Here is an 18,162-nt window from a genome sequence, read left to right as displayed (position 1 = left end):
AGATAAAGTGTCAGGTTAGATTATTTAAACTGACACCTTTAAATGCCTCTAAAGGCCATTTTTGTTGTAGTGTGGGCTGAAGAAAGTTTGGTATTGACCTGTAGTTGTCGTAAGAGAAATTACTATAAATCGTCATGCAGACAACTAAATGACTTATTCTAAAGGCATTAAATCAAACTCAATCGCCATCATTCTCAATTGATAGTTACCACATACCAGCACCAAAAAATTAGATTGATTTAATAGAGAAATCTAAAAGGAAATGAATAGAAAAATGTAAAGCATTATTAAAATTCAAGCACAAGAGTACTTCGGTACCACCTAAAGAGAAACTCATTTTTACATTTAAGCACAAAAATCAGTAAAAATTGGCAAACAGCAGCAAGGTTTTTGAAAAGTAATAGATAAACATGTTCATAGATAGGGCTGCAAACGAGTTGAGTAGAGTCGAGTTTTGGCCTAATCGAGTCGAGTCTTGACTTAATTTTATTGAACTTGAGCTCGAGCTCGGCGAGCCGACAATTTGAAGCTCGAGCTCGAAAAAATAAAAAATAATTTTTTTTTTAAAAAATATAATATAATATAATATTTTTCTTAATAAATAAAAAATATTAAGGATATATATATGTAATTTTACTATTAAAATAAAAAAATTTAAAAAAAATATATATATATTCGAGCTCGCGAGCCAACGAGCTTAATATTTTGAACTCAACCTCGAATCGAGCCTGTTCGAGCTCGACTCGAGCTCGATATTGAACGAGCTCGAATCGAGTTTGACTGCTCACGAGCGGTTCGGTTCGTTTGCTGCCCTATTCATAGGTGGCAGAAGACTGTACAATCACCTCAGCAAATGAAGCCCAGCTCTAAAACTTGCTTTTCCAGGAAGTGTCCCATCTTGCATCACTGATTGAAGAGTTTTCACTAAATCCACCAAACCCTCCCACAATTTCAATCCTCCTACAAAATAAATGACACTAGTCAGTAACAAGACTTGTTGGGGGGGGAGGGTAGGGGAAGACTCTAGAAATCGAAAAATGCAAACCCCACCTGCAAATGGCAGGCTATTGCTAGTGTGACAGTAAACCAGAAAACTAACCCAGTTTGTTCGTGTTCGTGAAGGGCTTGTTCGAAACTTTAAATAAATCCAATTCAAAAAAGTTTTTTTGTTCGATTAATAATCGAGCGAACACGATCATGTTCACGAGTTTTTATGAACTTTTGCGGATATGGACATAATTGTCATTTGGCAAATTTTAGGGTTACGCATAAGACATTCTAATTTCTAAAACATAATTCAGCCGTTTGTTTCCACTTTCCAGCCTTTAGAGTTGTAATGGATGAATGAATCTCAATTGTCGGCCAAGGGGGACAAGGAATAAAGTGAAGAACTCTTGTTTCCACTTCCCAGCCGTTAGAGTTGTAATGTTTAGTTTTCAACTGTTGAGCAAAAGCAGTCAAACAAAAACATAATTTTGTTTTATGGCCAGGGACCCTTTGACAGCTACATTTGTCTCCACCTTTAATGCCTGATGACTAAATCTAATGTTATAAGTTGATAACCCGTTAAACAAACAAGCCTAGAATAATTTGGATTCGAACTTTTCAAGCATATTCGCAAACGGCTCGTTTATGTTAAACGAGCCGAACACGAACTCAAATTCGAACATGAACTTTGCTTAACGAGTCGAATATGAGCACAAGTTTGGAGTTCGAAAGTTAACGAATGAACACGAACTGAGTTTGAATCGCTTAAAAAATAGAGTTCAAATATAAGATATTCGATTCGATTCGATTCGTTTACAGCTTTATGAATATCTTCGTGGATTGAAAGGTTGTTAGGAGAAGAAAGATAGATTAAGAACAGTCGTATTTGTCCTTTCCATTGATGAGACGCATGCTTGGAATGTACAATGTCAAATATGGAGTGTGAACACGAGAAAATTTTAAAAACTTAGACAAAGTAAAGAAGTACATATTTTATGAATGTAGCTTTTGATAAGGAATATGGATTAAGAAGGGTCGTATTTTTGATATTGAGTTCCACGGTCCACAAATTGGAAATTTGCTATTTTGTGACTGATATTGAGTTCCATGGTCCACAAATCGCTTTGTGGATTGAAATATTGTATAGGAGAAGGAAGATGGAATAAGAATGATCGTATTTGTCCTCTCGATTGATAAGACATATGTTCGAAATATACGAAGTCAAATATGGAGTGTGGATACGAGAAAATTTCCAAAATTTAGACAAATTAAAGAATGTATTTTATGACTGCAACTTTCGAGAAGGAAGATGGATTAAGAAGGATCGTATTTGTGGTTTCATGGGTATACCGATTGACAATTTGCTACTTAATTTGTGAGTGAATCTCTTTATGGATTGAAATGTTGTATGGGAAAAGGAAGATGGAATAAGAAGGGACATATTTATTCTTTCAACTGATAAGACACATGTTTAGAACGCACGAGGTCAATATATGAAGTGTGGACAGGAGGGAATTTTCAAAACTTAGACAAATTAAAGAACGTATATTGTTTGGATTGGCCATGACAGGTGCCGAACCTGTGCAATAATAATAAATAAAACCTAACTACCACCTGAAACAGTCAATAATCAATTCTGGTACTGGAGCAGGGACTCTAGGTGTGCAATGGGTTACTTGATTCACCCTGTTCCCGAAGAGTTTGTTTAATCCGATATACTTGAATTAATTATTTAACTGAATTCACTAACTAGTAGACAATGGTAAGCAGGGTCGTCTCCTCAGAGACTAGAGAGAAATTTATTCCTTTTCGAATCAAGACAACTGGGGGTTTTCACGATTAAATGCTAAAAATAAAGTAACTGCAGAAAATAATTAATTTGAAGAAATAATTGGAGAAACTCTAGCCAAGGGTACACTTCAGAAATGGTTCATGCACTGATCATTGATGCAGAAATAATTCCAACATTTATCAACAGATTAGTTATAGTTGTCATGCACGCGATTAACAACCAACCTTTCCTTAATTTATCGATAGCTAAGGTACGACCGTTTGCTATTTCTCTAACCCAAAAACAATCCTAGGTACGACCGTAGGATTTAATTTCTAGATTGCATTAATAATTAAAAAGGCTCAATCCTAACCAATAAATACGCTACGAGGGTTTATTTAAGTTAGATCATATGTCTCCCTGAGATAAACCCAATTATGCCAGTTGCTACTGAGATAGAGATAACGAACAATTACGGATTCAATTACCCCTATTTAGCAAAATAGCCTATATGAATAATTAATTATTGCGCACTAACTAATCATACACAAGGCTATAGCGATTAAAAGCAAGGAACATATAAATATCAGTAAATGAGGAAAATAATACATAGTGGTTTAAATCTCACAGTATTAGTTGAACCAATTCATCAGTTATCCCTTGACTAGAATTAGGGATTTAGTTCCCCATTAGTGAGCAAGCCACGCGGATGAGGTAGGGAAAGGCCATCGACGCTTTGATACTGACCCTCGTTCAATTCAGTCAACCGGAGAAGGAAAAGGGATCGGTTGATTATAATTGCTTCCAATTGCCTTTCATGTCCAAATATACAGAGCGTATGCACTATCTATATTCCGGTCAAAGCCAGAAGGAAAAGCAATATTAGTCAACAATGGCGGCCCTCTTTGCTTTCTCTCTTTTTGGTTCTAGGCAAGCATACGAGAAAGATTTTCAAGTCCTTGATTTCTCGGTCAAGGCTAATCAAAAAGCCAAGGAATTCCCCCCAGTCAACCAAAAGATGAAGAACAATACAAAGTCAACAATAATGGCTTGTCTTCCCTGCTGGTTTCTTTTTTTTTCGAAGCTGCGGCTCTCCTCTCTAATTCCCCAGTAAGCTCTCTAAACCTAAGCCGCGCGAGAGATAATATAATTTTCCCCTCTCGGAGGGGAAAATTGTTATTTGTTCAAAATTGCAACCAGACTCCCTCAAAATAGATAAAATAATATCTATTACAATTAAGTTTCTTCAACTTCTCGAGCGGACCCCAGTACTTGAAGTGGCTCCCGTGCGACGAATCTTCTAAATTTCGACTTCAAGCACTTTTTAGTACCAATTCCTGCAGTTAGCACCAAAGCAAAATATCGGTAGAATCCACCCAATTAATGAAGATATTCAGTCAAATAATTATGCAATAACGCCCAAAACACCCCACTAAAGTGCACCCTATCAGGCCACTCTTTCAAAACTCAGACAAATTAAAAAATGTGCACAGCTCTGTTTGGATTGACCATTTTTTAAAAATAAGATTTTCAAATATAATGATACATTAATACACAATAATTCAAAAAAACATCTCATCTATATAATATATCAAATATTTAAAAAAAAATTATAGTAAAAGTTTTTCATATTTATTACTACAGTAAAATTTTTCAAAAATATTTCAAAAAACAGCTAATCCAAACCGTTGCAGTGGATGTATTTTTCACCTTTTGAGAAGAAGTTTTAAAAAAACCATCATCATTTGGGAATATTTTATAAACTCGGACTCTTTGAGAATTTACTAGCGTGGACGCTATACCACTAAGAGGGGTAAGAGGTAGGGTTAGAAGAGGACAGGGAGTGTAAACCCACCTTCACGTTATCAAAAAATTACAATACTAGTGCTTCCAAACAAAAGAACAACAGTTATTACCCAACAAGAAGTGGCAAGGCAAACAAATACTAATTATCTTAAGTTTTCATCCGTTAATATCCTTGTCCTTCCCTCAACCTCCTTAAAAAAAAGACACGAGTCTCCAATTCGATGATGCCTTTATTTCTCTGTGCATGAATCTCGTCTAGAATTATTCTAAGTGTGGGTCTCAATGTCCTTGTCCAATCAGCGATTGCAATTACTGAGAGTTGTTTACGTTCGAATTCGGGGCTTTTCCAGTTGAGGTACCATCCAATGCCGTCTCATTGAATAAACTGGCACAATTTTGGTATACACTAATAGATTTTTGTTATAATCGTGAGTTTTGTACCAATTCAATTATAAATCATGTTTATATCAAAATTTTATTAGTTTATACAATTGGAGAGAATTGGAACTAAAAAGGCCTCGTTTCCTTCACGTCCCATATTAAATGTCAGCATGACCCAATTGGAGCCACTCAATTTAATTGAAGTTTCAAGCTGACCCTCTAATAGGTAATGTTTTTAAACTCGGACCGGCTAGTGAACCGGAGAGGGGGGCGGTTCACGGTCCGACCGGCCGGTTCAACAGTTTTTTTTTTTTTTTTTTTTGCAGCTTTAATGCTAAGTACTTCATAGGTCTTCAGTGTATAGTCTACACTGGAACTTGACGGCTAATATACACTCTAACATGGTTATTAATAACTTAAGTCCCTAAAATACATTCATCAATATAACTTAAAACTAAATTTAAGTTGAGATAATAATAAATTTTCTAAAAATTATACATGAAACCTGGAATGATAAATATAACTAAAACATCATAATTCACCGCAAGTTTTCATAAATTCATTACAAACATAAATAGATATAGCCCAAATGTTCACCAATTATCACAAACAAAAACACACAAATAAATAAAATAAATGTTGACATTCTTTCACAATTCCAAAAAAGTCCATAAAAGAGTTCAACTCATATTCAAGGCATACAATTTGAATAACAAATGTCCATCATTGGCATGACAAGGCATCAGCACCCCCTTCACAATTTCATCAATTTAACCTGAAAAAGTTAAAAAGTTTATTACAAAAAATATAAATCTAATTGGTGAAACTAAAAAAAAAAAGCCAAAAAATTTTGAAAAACAAAGATACAACCAAACACAAAAAAAAAAAAATCAATTGCTACTAAACATCACTAATTAATATGTTATATTACCAATCATTATCTTCATCACCATCCAAAAGGCGCCTACGCTGAAATGCTTCCAAGTCAATATCATTATCTTCCCCAACTTCACTTTCATCATCTAAATAAATAAATAAAACAACAATTAAGGACTTATCCATATTTATAATAAAATTCAAATTAAAAAATGCACATTTAGCACCTCATATTACAAGTTAAAAATATATTTATTTTAATATTAAAACCAACCTTCAACTAGTTGAGAATCATCTTTAGGAAGTTCTTCAAGTTCTTTATAGAATAAGCTAAAGCTGCCAAACTTTATAGAATATAGCACCAAAAAAATCTCCTGAACTTTGAATGAAAGAAATATAATTTCTTATGATCCTAGTTGCTTTTAACAAATAAAAAGCAATTTATTTTGTAATTTTTTGTAGCCCGAATGGATTTAAAGAATATATATGTGTGTGTTATTATATAGGTAAATTGAACAAGCCATAAAAATATACCCAGTCATAACACCAATGATCAAGCCATAAAAATATACGAGATGAAATCTATAAAAAAAATAAAAAAAATCTCCTATAACTGAAGTATACTGCATATCTCCACAAAAGACATACATGTTGAAAAAAATGAACAAATACATTAAGGCGGCACAATAACAAAGTACTATCAAAATCCTTGTGATTGTCAAACCCAGAGGTCCTACAGACAGAAGAAATCCCTGCGCTTCTTTAATTAGACAAACTTCAAGTTGCAATAATATTGATTAAATAAAAAAAGCCGTATGAACTTTGAACATTTGAGCAGAAATTAGTTTATGGTCACAAAAATTAGTTGAATAAAAAAAGGCATATGGTTGCATACTATAATCATAAATCATAAATTAGTTGCATACGGTTATCGTCACAAACAATATCAATGGAACAAAAAAAGGGCATTCCAAATATTAATTCCAGAAAAATACAAAATTAAAAAACCAAACATGACTAATTTTATTAATTTGATACTTCATCCAAAAAATAACTTCTCCAAACATGACTGCCAAATAATTTATGATTCATAGTTTCATCCTTAACTAATCAAACATAAATAAAACGTCAATTAGGGATAAGGAAACGGATGAAAATTTGGGGGAAAAAAGAAGAAAATACGAAAAAATCCACTAAAGATAATATAGAAAACAAAAATCAAGAAAAGGCAAAAATTAAACTTACCAAGATGCAAAGCTTTGGAGTCCCGTCTAAAAATAATAGTGTAATGATCTTGTCGTGGATATTTGGATGTAGAAGGATGATGAAGAAAAAATAAAAAAAAAATCAATAGATTAACTGGAGAAGCCAAGGACGGAGGAAGTAAAGTGAAGCCGAGAAGAAATGGTGTCGTCTGCACTTCGCTAGTTTGCTATGTCTTTTCTTAATCAATGCTAGGGTTTTTTTTTTAATCTGATTTTATTTTTTGATTAGATTAAGTAAAATTCTACACAATAAAAGCTTGCCCCTCGATTGTGGATTAGTGGTAAGCATACTTGTTGTGATCATGATGGCCCGAGTTCGAATCCTAGCAACCTCTATTCTTGTTAGTGTTTTCAATTTCAGGTCTATTGCTTGAAAATTTATGAACCGCTGGTTCACGGTTTATACGGTTTTTAATGATTCGTCCGGTTCCTAGCGGTTTTCCATTAGTTTTCGGGTGTGATTTTGGACCGGACTGTTGATGCTACCGGTTCGCGATCGAACCGGTTGAACCGGCCGATTCGGTCCGGTTCTGAAAACATTGCTAATAGGAGGACCTTGTTAGCTAAGCCCATTTGGACTGCTAACCTAAGACGGCAATTGTCAATGTAATTGTTGAGAAACTCGGACCGGTCGTAAACGACCGCAAAAGTATGATTCATTACATGCAACTATCAACAGTCAAACACGAGTTAGGTTTAGTTGGTAAGAATGGATTATCTTCTTACAAAAAGTCATATGTTCGGATTCAATTGTCGATGCGAGGACTATATTAATGGATAATATGTAATAATCTCTATACCAATCCATGGTTCCAAGAGCATGTTTTGATCCGTAGTAATAATCGAAATTGTACCCATCCAATTTTTTTTACGAAAAAAATGAAGAAATGATAATAGAATAGAACCAATATTAAGTTCTTATAGCCCTCTCTATAAAAAACAATGGCTACCAACAGCAAGGCTCTCGTCGCTATATTTTTCTCTCGCTTCTTGATCTCATCTCAATCAATCGCTCCTTCAACAGCTAGAAAGATCCTTGGAACAAGTCCGTCCCACTTCATAGTTCTAAAAGTCCATCTTTCATTTTTATGGATTACTGATATTCATGATTGAAAAAAAAAAAAGAAAAAAGATTACTGGCATATATGTACTCATCACCTAAGAGTCTTTTTCCTTGTGATGGCATATTATTTCATGTCTACAACTTCCACCCATGAGAATGGAGTAGATATGGTTGTGTTTGTGTACGATAGTGAATATTTATCGTCTTTTTTACATGATTTGATGCATAATTATATTACTTTATTATATATGTGAATTTTGCTCATGTATATAAATATTATAAGAAATGCAACCATATGTGCACATATATACCAAATTTTATAAGAATCACAGTAATCGAAAACAATTGAACAAAGTCAAAACCCTAACTGCCCAGATCTCCAATCCATACGGATGGGGCAGGTTTTTGTAACCAAAGTTTAAAAGAGTCTAGTAGCATATGCATATTTTCCATGTAGAAACTTTAGATGTATAAGTTCTTAGCATGTGTGGTTTGAGCTATTTAACTTGTGTCGGAAAATTGTTCCTTTCACATTGAATGAGTTGGGCAATAGATAAGGTTCCCATGTTGACATTCAGTTTATTAAATTAATGGATCAAAGGATAAGGTGTATCTGACTTGACAAAATTATTCAAAATTTTTAATTTGCTTATTGAAGATATTTTGTTATTATTTTCTTTTGATAGCTATCTCGGATTGAAGTGCACCATTTTCCAAAAAAAGAAAAAGAAAAGAAAAAAAGAAAATGAGAAGAAGAAGAAGTTAGTTAATCTCTTTGAGGTAGTTAAGGCAAATTAACAGAATGGCTAAAATAGAGCAGCTTTAAAATTTTAAAGGGTTAATTGACATAATAAAGAATTGAATAAGTAAATAAAAATTTAATTAATTTGTTTATTATTAAAGCACTTTGAAATCTAAAAGTAAGCACAATAACGTGCCTATATAATGTGTCGTAGATTCCATTCTAATGTGACAGACACTGGGCTTGTGTTTTTTTTTTTATCATTTACTTTTGAAAATTGCAGATGAATTTGAGAGTCATGAAAAAGTATATCATATATGCGGCAAAGAAATTTGAAACTGGCTATTTCACACCAAATTATGAGCTCTATCGGCCAACGGAGGGAATCCCAAATGGTTTAGATGGCCCTTAATTTAAGACTGTGAAACCAATTCACAGAAGTTATTGATATCTCCTAATCAACTTTTATTATGACAAATAAACTAAGTCTAAAAGTTTTTTTAACTGGAGGTCTTGGGTTCAAATCCCCCTATCCCCTCTCCGTTTCTTAAATCTAACATCTCATTTGCTGGAAAAAAATTAATAAAAAATCAAGTCCGAAAGTTTTTATTTAAATATTCAATAGTTGTGTATAGAGTCAAGATTTTAGTACTTGTCTAGAGTTTGTATCTTATTTGATAATTTTTTATACAAGTAGTTGCTTATTCTATAAGTCTGCTAAGTTACAAATAGACTATTAATTGGAGCTTTTTTTATTTTAAAGAGAGACTATAAAGTTTTTATTTTATTATGTTGTGACTCTTCTTCCCATTGTTTTAAATATCAATCATAATGTAAGTTATTTATTTTCTTCCCTCTCACATGTATTTTGAGTTATCATTTTATCCTTTTAATCTAAAACCTTACACACTAAATTATTATTAGGACAATAAATTTGGATTCTACAACTATGATGCCTGAATAAATTAAATCGCTTATGCTACAAATTGTAACACAACATTGCATATTACGTGGAAAAAGACCTTTCATTCTATTTACCAACAAAAGAGAGTTGCTATGTACTGAATCCTTATGAAATAAAATAAATATATAAAGGTATCATTTTGAAAATAAATTTCTCATTATCTTGGCACGTCTCAGATTATGTTGAACATGGTCTGATGAAACTAAAAAAGTTTATCTTGACACGTCTCAAATTATGTTTAATCGAGCTACATGCGAGTTTGCATTGAAACTACCTTGTTTGGAACTCAAGTTTTTTGCCAAGTTTGTCTGCTACAAGTTTTTTAAAAATTTTAGCTACAGTAACCTCAAAAAATTTCTCAAAGTTTTTAAACTATATACTTCAAAATATTAAAAAATCTACATATTTCAAAAAAAATTTTAAAAACTTCTAGAGTAAACTACAATAAATTTTTAGACAAACTCCTAAAAAACTCACCTTCCAAACAGTGAGCATAACCAAGAGTTGCTATATTGTTTCTCTCCAACCAGGAAATGACCAAAAGCCCCAAAAAAAACCTCCCATAAAATACGGACAAGGGAGAACGAGAAATTTCAAGTTCATCCAACCATTTTTAGGTCAGTTTTGTAACGTTAGTAGGAATATTGTAAAAAAAAAAATGAATTGTGACTATAAATGACAAGATCCTTGGCATACCAGTTTGACTCTTATGAATTTTCTTATTTAATGAACCGAGCCTGCAAATATAAAATGCCAATGAACTCAATATTACTATTACAGTCTAGTTAGGCTGTAGCCTAATAAGTTTAATTTTAAAGTCATATTTGATACTAATTAGTTCCTACATCACTTACTAGTTACACATGGAAAATGTAAAAAAGAATAAAGGATCAAGTTTTGGCATTTGAACATTAATAATTTTATCATTGTAGACCCTCCAAAAGTTTCGTGCAAATTGAATGATATAACATTATTGAATTGATTTGATTTTTAAATATATTAATCTATTGATCAAGATAAAGAGTAATGATAAAATTGGACAACTATTAGAAATTTTAGTTATTTCAATATAATCTGATGAATAATTGACAAACAAAGATGAATAAATTATTGCAATAAAAATTAGGTGAGGTTTAAAAAAGAAAGTCAAGAGGGACTAAATCCACAACTCTCCATCCTAAATCTACACCTTATACAATTTTTTTGTGAACTTAGAATAGAAATGAATATGAATTTACTACCTTCCTATTAAATAAGGATGAGTAAAAATGATTTTTGGATACGAGAATTGTGATTGTTTTCAAATAAATTTGTTGATGGGCCTTGTTGGCAAGAATAGGGGCGCAAATGGTTGCAACTAAATAATTGTTGTACAGTTTTGTCCATTTCAAACCAATTGCGAGTCTTTTATTTGAACACGATCTAAAGTTAACATACATAAAACAATGACTGAGTTTTACATTTTTTTTAGACTAAGCCTGCCCCTCAACCTTCAAGAATGGTATCATTCCTACCCTTAATTCTTCTTGACAAAGGTCTAAAGGACTTCCAAGTCAAGATGAGGATATATTGCCTACCCTGCTTTTTTAAGGAAAATGATGTTGTTCCCTACCCAACTCTTTAAGGAATAAGGATGTGTTGCTAGTCTTTCTTCTTCTTTTTTTTTATCAACGTATCCTCAACGTGGGAAACGGTAGGTGTGTGTGTGTGTTTGGGGTGGGGGGGGGGGTTGACCAATCACCAAGATCTTGAAATTTCTACTTCTTGACATTAAAACATTAGTGTTGCCACGTAACAACGTGTTTGAAATTAAATTTAGCTCTCTCCAATTTTGTACATAGCTGACTATGGTCAATTCTTCACTAGGGATGTAATCGAGTTGAATCGAGTTCGAGTAAAGGAAGGTGCTCGAGCTCGACCTCGAGCGAGTAGTATTATTGGAGCTCGAACTCGAGCTCGAAACTTGCTCGCAAAACTCGAGTTCGACTCGCATGGATTCGAGTCAATGCGAGCCTTATCGAGCTCGATCGAGCTCGAGCTACAAATTTTCATGTTCTTAATAATTTTTTAGCGAAAAGACATTATTGCCCTTTTAAAATTTTTATACGACTTTAAACATTTCATAAATTCAACAACTCTTTTGGGTATAAGAGTAATTTTATAATAATAATATAATAAATAATTAAAATTAAAAAAACTCGATTAAATTCGACGAGCTCTCGAGGATTGATTTGAAATACTCGAACTCGACTCGCTTGTTTTATCGAGCCGCTCGAACTCGATCAACCCGAGTTCGAGTCAAGATTTTGACCAAACTGCTCGCGAGTAGCGGTTCGATTACACCCCTATTCTCCACCCTCTTGTTCCTAGTCTTGTACATATCTAAGTATTGCTAATGCTTTCCCTTCTCTATCCTCTCCTTTTTGTCCTCCATCAATAGTTTTCAAATAGTCTGGCATTGACTCTATTATGATGACTTTAATCAATGGTAACCACTTTTATAAGCCTTCCAAAATATAAAAATGTGATAACTATAAGAGGGGTAAGACGGTCAAGTGATTTTGACTCTAGAATTTTTCTCACTGATGCTTTGGGGCACTCATTAAAACACACAGTAAGATATCTACGCACATACTTGATATTTACTTTCTTACTTTCACAATTTAATTTTATTTTTTGGTAGACAGTAAATGCTTCGGGTCTTGATTAATGAATCGCGAAACAAATCCTCTATTTACAATTTCTACTCATCGGAGCTAATTTTACGCTATTGCGATATATTTTAGGAGGTTTTTACTAGTTCGATTTTCTTATCTTTAAGATACTAACGTGTACATTTGTTTGAGGTTAATTGATATATGTGTTTATCACGAGACAAATAGTTGTTGCTTGCAAAGCATTTTTGTTTTGTTTTCCTACTTGGAATACTAATTGTCTAGTGATAGGGTGTTAATTGTTGGTTATTTTATTATTAATTTTTCCTTTGTCCTTATCAAATATTATTTTAATTATTAATATTTACTTATATTTAGTATTCGGACTTAATTTTAGGAAATGGAGCAGAAAACTACTAAAAAGGAGGGACTTTCCGGAGCAAATTGCTCCACACATGAGAGACTCCAAAAGAGCTTCATAAAACAGACGGATGACATTTTCCCTTTTGCTGACTAGAAGTCCTCCTACCAAGAGAAAAGGAAATACAAGGAACTTCGGCAGAGCTCCAATTCTTTTGGCACTTGACGCTTAATCTCGGCAGGGGACCACTGGAGTGCATTGGGAGTCATCATTTCTTTTGGCTTTAAAAGGAGACAATCGTACAGAGGCTTGGGGAGTTTTTTAGCTTAGCTTTTAGCATAGTTTAGTTTTATTCTTTCTTGGTTCCTTTGATGGCCTGGATCTCAATTAAATTACGTGGAGATTTTCTCATGAGGCGTGACTAAGTTTTTTCTAGTCAAAGGTCAATTTGAGAACTCGGTTCCGAACATCTATGAGATCTAATTATTTTACTTATTTCTTTTATTTATTGGTATTTGTGCGTTTCCTGATTTAATTGTTTATGCTTGTTATGTTATTTGAATGTCAAAGGCCCGATATTTGAATTAACTTAATGATCTAATGCCAAATTAATTGATTGAATCCGTAATTGTTCAATTGATTAATACCAGTGGCGACTAGCGTGATTGATTTCATGTTAGGGAAACGTATGATATAATTTAAACAAACCCTCGTAGCGTGTTTGTTGGTTAGGGTTGGGCTTTTCTAATTATTAATGCAATCGAGTAATTAAATCCTACGGTCGTACCTAGGGTTATTTCTTGGTTAGAGAAATAGTTAACGGTCGTACCTTAACTATCGAGAAATTAAGGAAAGGCTGGTTGTTCATCACGTGTATGACAACTATAACCAATCTATTAATGAGTAATTGAATTATCTTTACATCGATGATCAGTTGCATGGACCGTGTCTGAAAAGCTGTACCTTTGGCTAGAGTCATATTGGTTATTGATTAATTTCTATTAGTTGTTTTATTAGTTAGTTAATTAGTTATTTTATATTCTCCAAAAACCTCCCATACTTCGGACTCTAAAAGAAATAAGTTATCCTCAGTCCCTGTGGATTCGACCCTACTCACCGCTATATACAAAATTTGTATTTTTCTTGAGTAGGTAATTATTATTGCACAGGCTCGATAACCTGTCAATTATTACACAGGTTTTTACTAGTTCGATTTTCTTATCTTTAAGATACTAACGTGTACATTTGTTTGAGGTTAATTGATATATGTGTTTATCACGAGACAAATAGTTGTTGCTTGCAAAGCATTTTTGTTTTGTTTTGTTTTCCTACTTGGAATACTAATTGCCTAGATTATTCTGTATTAGCGCTGATTGTGTGAATATTTGAGTGCAACTTGTGAGAAATTCTAAAATCCTAAAATACCATACAATTGGTTTAACATAACGATAACGTTGGTTTGATATTTACAAAATCATTAGTACTCTAACAACTTGTACCCAACTAACTGTATGGTACTCTAGCCTAACACCTATGGAGTCTCACCTAACACCTATGGAGTCTCACCTAACTTGTATACATAAAAGGTCATTTTTTTTTTTTGATAAAAAACAAACTTTATTAACCAAAAAAAAAAGAAAAGAAAAAAATGCATTTTGTCAAAATCTTGAACCTCTAAATACAGTATCATTGGTTTAACATAACTAAACTTTTGCTGGGCTCGTGTTCGTAATGGTCCAACCGTCAAGATCAATATAGTTGTGGTTCGTTTCAAACGTGTCTAATTCTGGGGCCTTTTGCCCCACGGTCCAACATTTAAAAATAGTTGTTGAAAAAACAATTTTAACGGCGGGCAGTTGTTAGTAAAGGTCAGATACTCGTGGTTGATTTTAAATGCTCGGCCCTGTATTGGCAAAGGTCCAAAAGACTTGGTCCAGATGATGATGTGCAGCTGCCCAAGTCTTTAAGTTACAAGGACGTATTGCCTCGTCACCGCCATTTACAAGGTCTTCTTCTTCTTCTTCGTCTTCGAGTGCTATAAAAGTACGGTTCGTTGTGTACAATCATCAGGAAAGGAATATAATTATGGAACCAATCTTAGGTTCTTACAAGCCTCTCCATAACAAACAATGGCTAGCAACAGCAAGGCTCTGATCACAGTACTTTTCTTTCTCTTCTTGCTTTCAACTCAATCCATCCTACCTTCAACAGCGACAAAGATTCTGGGGACAAGTAAGTTCCGCTTCCTAGTTTTAAAGGTCCATCTTTCATATCCATAGATTGGTGTCATTCACGGCTAAACAAATATTACAGGTCTGCAATCACCATGCTGGAGTCTTCATTTATTTTATAGTGTCTTTATTTTTTTGTGCTGCATGCTTGCTAGTTCTGCTTTTTTTTTTTGGTATCCTTCATGTATAAACCTTGCCATGCATATGGACTACCGGTTTTGTGAAACGTCTCTGGTGGCATATGTACTCTTTTTTTTTTTATTATTATTGAATAGAAGATTATTTGAAATATTATTTAAAATAATTATTATAGTACTTTTTGCGATGTGATATATATGAGATAAAAATATGATTAAAAAGATAAAAATGTGTTTATGATACAAACAACTAATAGTTTGACAAATAATTCCTACCTAAACACACCTCCACGCAGAAATTATTATTTATATAGGTTGTTAGGATGTGATTTTGTAAGCTATTCTGAATATATCTAGGAAAGTTTTCTTGCACATTTAATGGATTGGTGGTGAACAAGTAGCTAAGGTTTTTATGGTTGAAAAATTAATTTATCATATGATTGATCAAAGGCTAAAGTATATTAGACTTGACAAAATTATTTGAAGTTTTTGGCTGAATTGACATGATGAAGATGTCAATAAATGTTGGATGGACTTTCCCTCACATTTATAATCTAACACTCTATTCCATCCGCAACCGATCAGGGCTGAACCCAATAATCTCTCAACTTTGATGAAACTCTCAAATGAGTTGGTTACTCGTGCTACAGTTTTTTTAAAAATAGAACCACTTAAATAAAAAATACGCACATCTTTAGATTCTTTGGATGAATAATAAGAAAAAGCTCGGAATCTTCTTGAATCTAGCATCATGTAATAGAGATCGGGATCATTTATCCTTAATATTTTGTTATTGCAGGTCAAAATGGGAGTGGTGACACAACATCTGCGGCAGAAAAAGTGCAACCTGCCGATGATGACCCCGGTTATACCGAAGAGGATCACGGGGAGTATGGTCGCTGAATGGAGGATGATTCATACTTCCGTCTTCCAAAGCTAGTTGATTTTAATGTATGAATAAATTAAAATCGCTTGTGCTACAATTGTAATATAACGTTACTTTTAATGTGCTAAAGACCTCTAATTTTGATCTTGACATGTGGGCTCTTGAAAAATATAAAACAACTTTTTTTAAAAAAAATTTTGCCCTTCACAATAATTATGCTATGCACTAAAAGAAAATGTTATATCCTTATACTATATAAAAATAAGTTTAGGGCAAAGATTTCAACCGCAAGGGTGGGGCTATTTTGGGAATATGAGAATATTTGAAGTGCAATTGAAGTATTGAATATAAATCATTATAGCTAATTTTGTTTTTTTTAATTACTTAAATGTCCTGTCAGACATTTAAAGCTATGGGTAAGTTTAACCTGTGGCAATATTCGATATCTGATTAAACATTGGGTACAACTGAATTCAGCTTGTGTTTTAGTGGAATTGCATAAAATCCTTTTAATCATTTAATTGGATTAACATCCAAGTCTCTTAATTTCTTAAAGCCATTCTCATCAATTATTTGCAAATTTATGATATATAGATGTTAAGACACAATTAATACTAATTAGCAGAGAGGTTTGGTTTCTTAGCCGTTACCATCGTAACCCCCATCTATTCAAATTCATTTCATTTACTTATAACTTTGTTCCACTACAATCATGTAGTCTATTGAATTCAGATGTTGCTATATTAGTTACTCCTCTTTCCCATTTTGCAACATCTTTTTCAATTGATATGTTTTCTTTAGCTAATCTATTTTTTTGGTTGTAAGAAATCTGTAATCTTGTAAGTTGTATGTGCAATATTTTTTTTAGTGTTTTAATTCAATTGCCCGTGTTAGATAGGCTTGATAGGGAGGAGATCACATTTGTTAATTGTTATTTTTGGTTTAAAATAAGTTTATCATCATAAATTTTTTCATTTATAGATTGTATCTACTTCTTTTGTTGTTTTAACTATTAGTTACAGTAATTTTCAAATTGTTTGCTACTTTATTGATGATTCCATTTAAGCAATTTTTCACTTCATTTGATTTGCCAATATGTTTAACTATCTACTTAAAACTATTTGGCTGCAAATCTAAAGTATGTACTTCATTACTTTTAATTGTTTCCTTGAATTGAGTGGATTAAGATGTTTTAGTACTTTTTTGAGGTATTTATTCATCTAGATTAGCATGTTAGTTATTGTATATCTTTGCAACTATGTCAAAAACTGATATTTTGTGATTGTAACCCCTACCGAGAAGGAGATGTTTTGCTATATGTCCTAAATCATACAATAAATCATAATTGATTGATTGATCAATATGGATGTTTCATGATGATATGCCCTTGGAATCAATATAATTCAAAGAATTTGGCTTGCAAGAACTGAAATTTCACTAGCAATGATTTCTTCAAGAATGCTAATTGTTCAAATCTCACTTATATGACAAGATAATGAGGTGGATTGCCCTCATATCAAAATCAAATTCAAATTAAACAACAAATTTTAATATCCCTAAAGTGCATGAGCAGATATAAGTAGATATTTTATTCTATTAGATTAAACGCAAAGTGGTTAATCGTGTTTTATAATTATATTTCATTGCATATTATATATTTTTACTCAATCTGTAATTTATGATTTTTCTGTTTAATATCACATAATAAAATTGTCATACTTCAATTCTTATACTACAAAATACTAAATAATAATTATTAACTATCTTTAATTATAGGTACTAAACTCCCGCGCGTGGCACGGCTTTTTCCCCTAGTCATAATCTATAAAAACTAGCATTTTGGTCTGCTATGCAAGGGCTTATATTTCAAGTCAAAATATATTACCTAAAAATTTTACATGAAAAGAAAAAGCCAAAAAATTCAAAGGTGTATCATTTTAGTGTCAATTTCTATCAAAATGTATTATCTTCATCGGACTAGAGTAGGGTAAAGTACACCAACAGTCACCAAACTTTTTCAAAATTTCATGTAATCTAC

At 32.8% G+C, this 18,162-nt stretch overlaps 2 long non-coding RNA genes across 2 annotated transcripts; one reads left to right on the top strand and one right to left on the bottom strand.

Annotated features, from left to right (window-relative positions):
- Positions 1 to 5,490: 5,490 nt before the first annotated feature.
- LOC113756023 lies at positions 5,491 to 7,119 on the bottom strand. The gene is made up of 3 exons (XR_003465825.1): positions 7,067 to 7,119; positions 5,877 to 5,967; positions 5,491 to 5,720 (listed from the first exon to the last, which is right to left on the bottom strand). It is a non-coding gene; the product is annotated as an uncharacterized LOC113756023 (long non-coding RNA).
- A 7,846-nt stretch (positions 7,120 to 14,965) lies between these two features.
- LOC113755995 lies at positions 14,966 to 16,274 on the top strand. The gene is made up of 2 exons (XR_003465822.1): positions 14,966 to 15,102; positions 16,038 to 16,274. It is a non-coding gene; the product is annotated as an uncharacterized LOC113755995 (long non-coding RNA).
- Positions 16,275 to 18,162: the final 1,888 nt, after the last annotated feature.

Source organism: Coffea eugenioides, unplaced genomic scaffold (assembly GCF_003713205.1).
Source record: "Coffea eugenioides isolate CCC68of unplaced genomic scaffold, Ceug_1.0 ScVebR1_18;HRSCAF=85, whole genome shotgun sequence".
Taxonomy (NCBI): Eukaryota; Viridiplantae; Streptophyta; class Magnoliopsida; order Gentianales; family Rubiaceae; genus Coffea; species Coffea eugenioides.
This window is presented reverse-complemented; position numbering and strand designations above follow the sequence as displayed.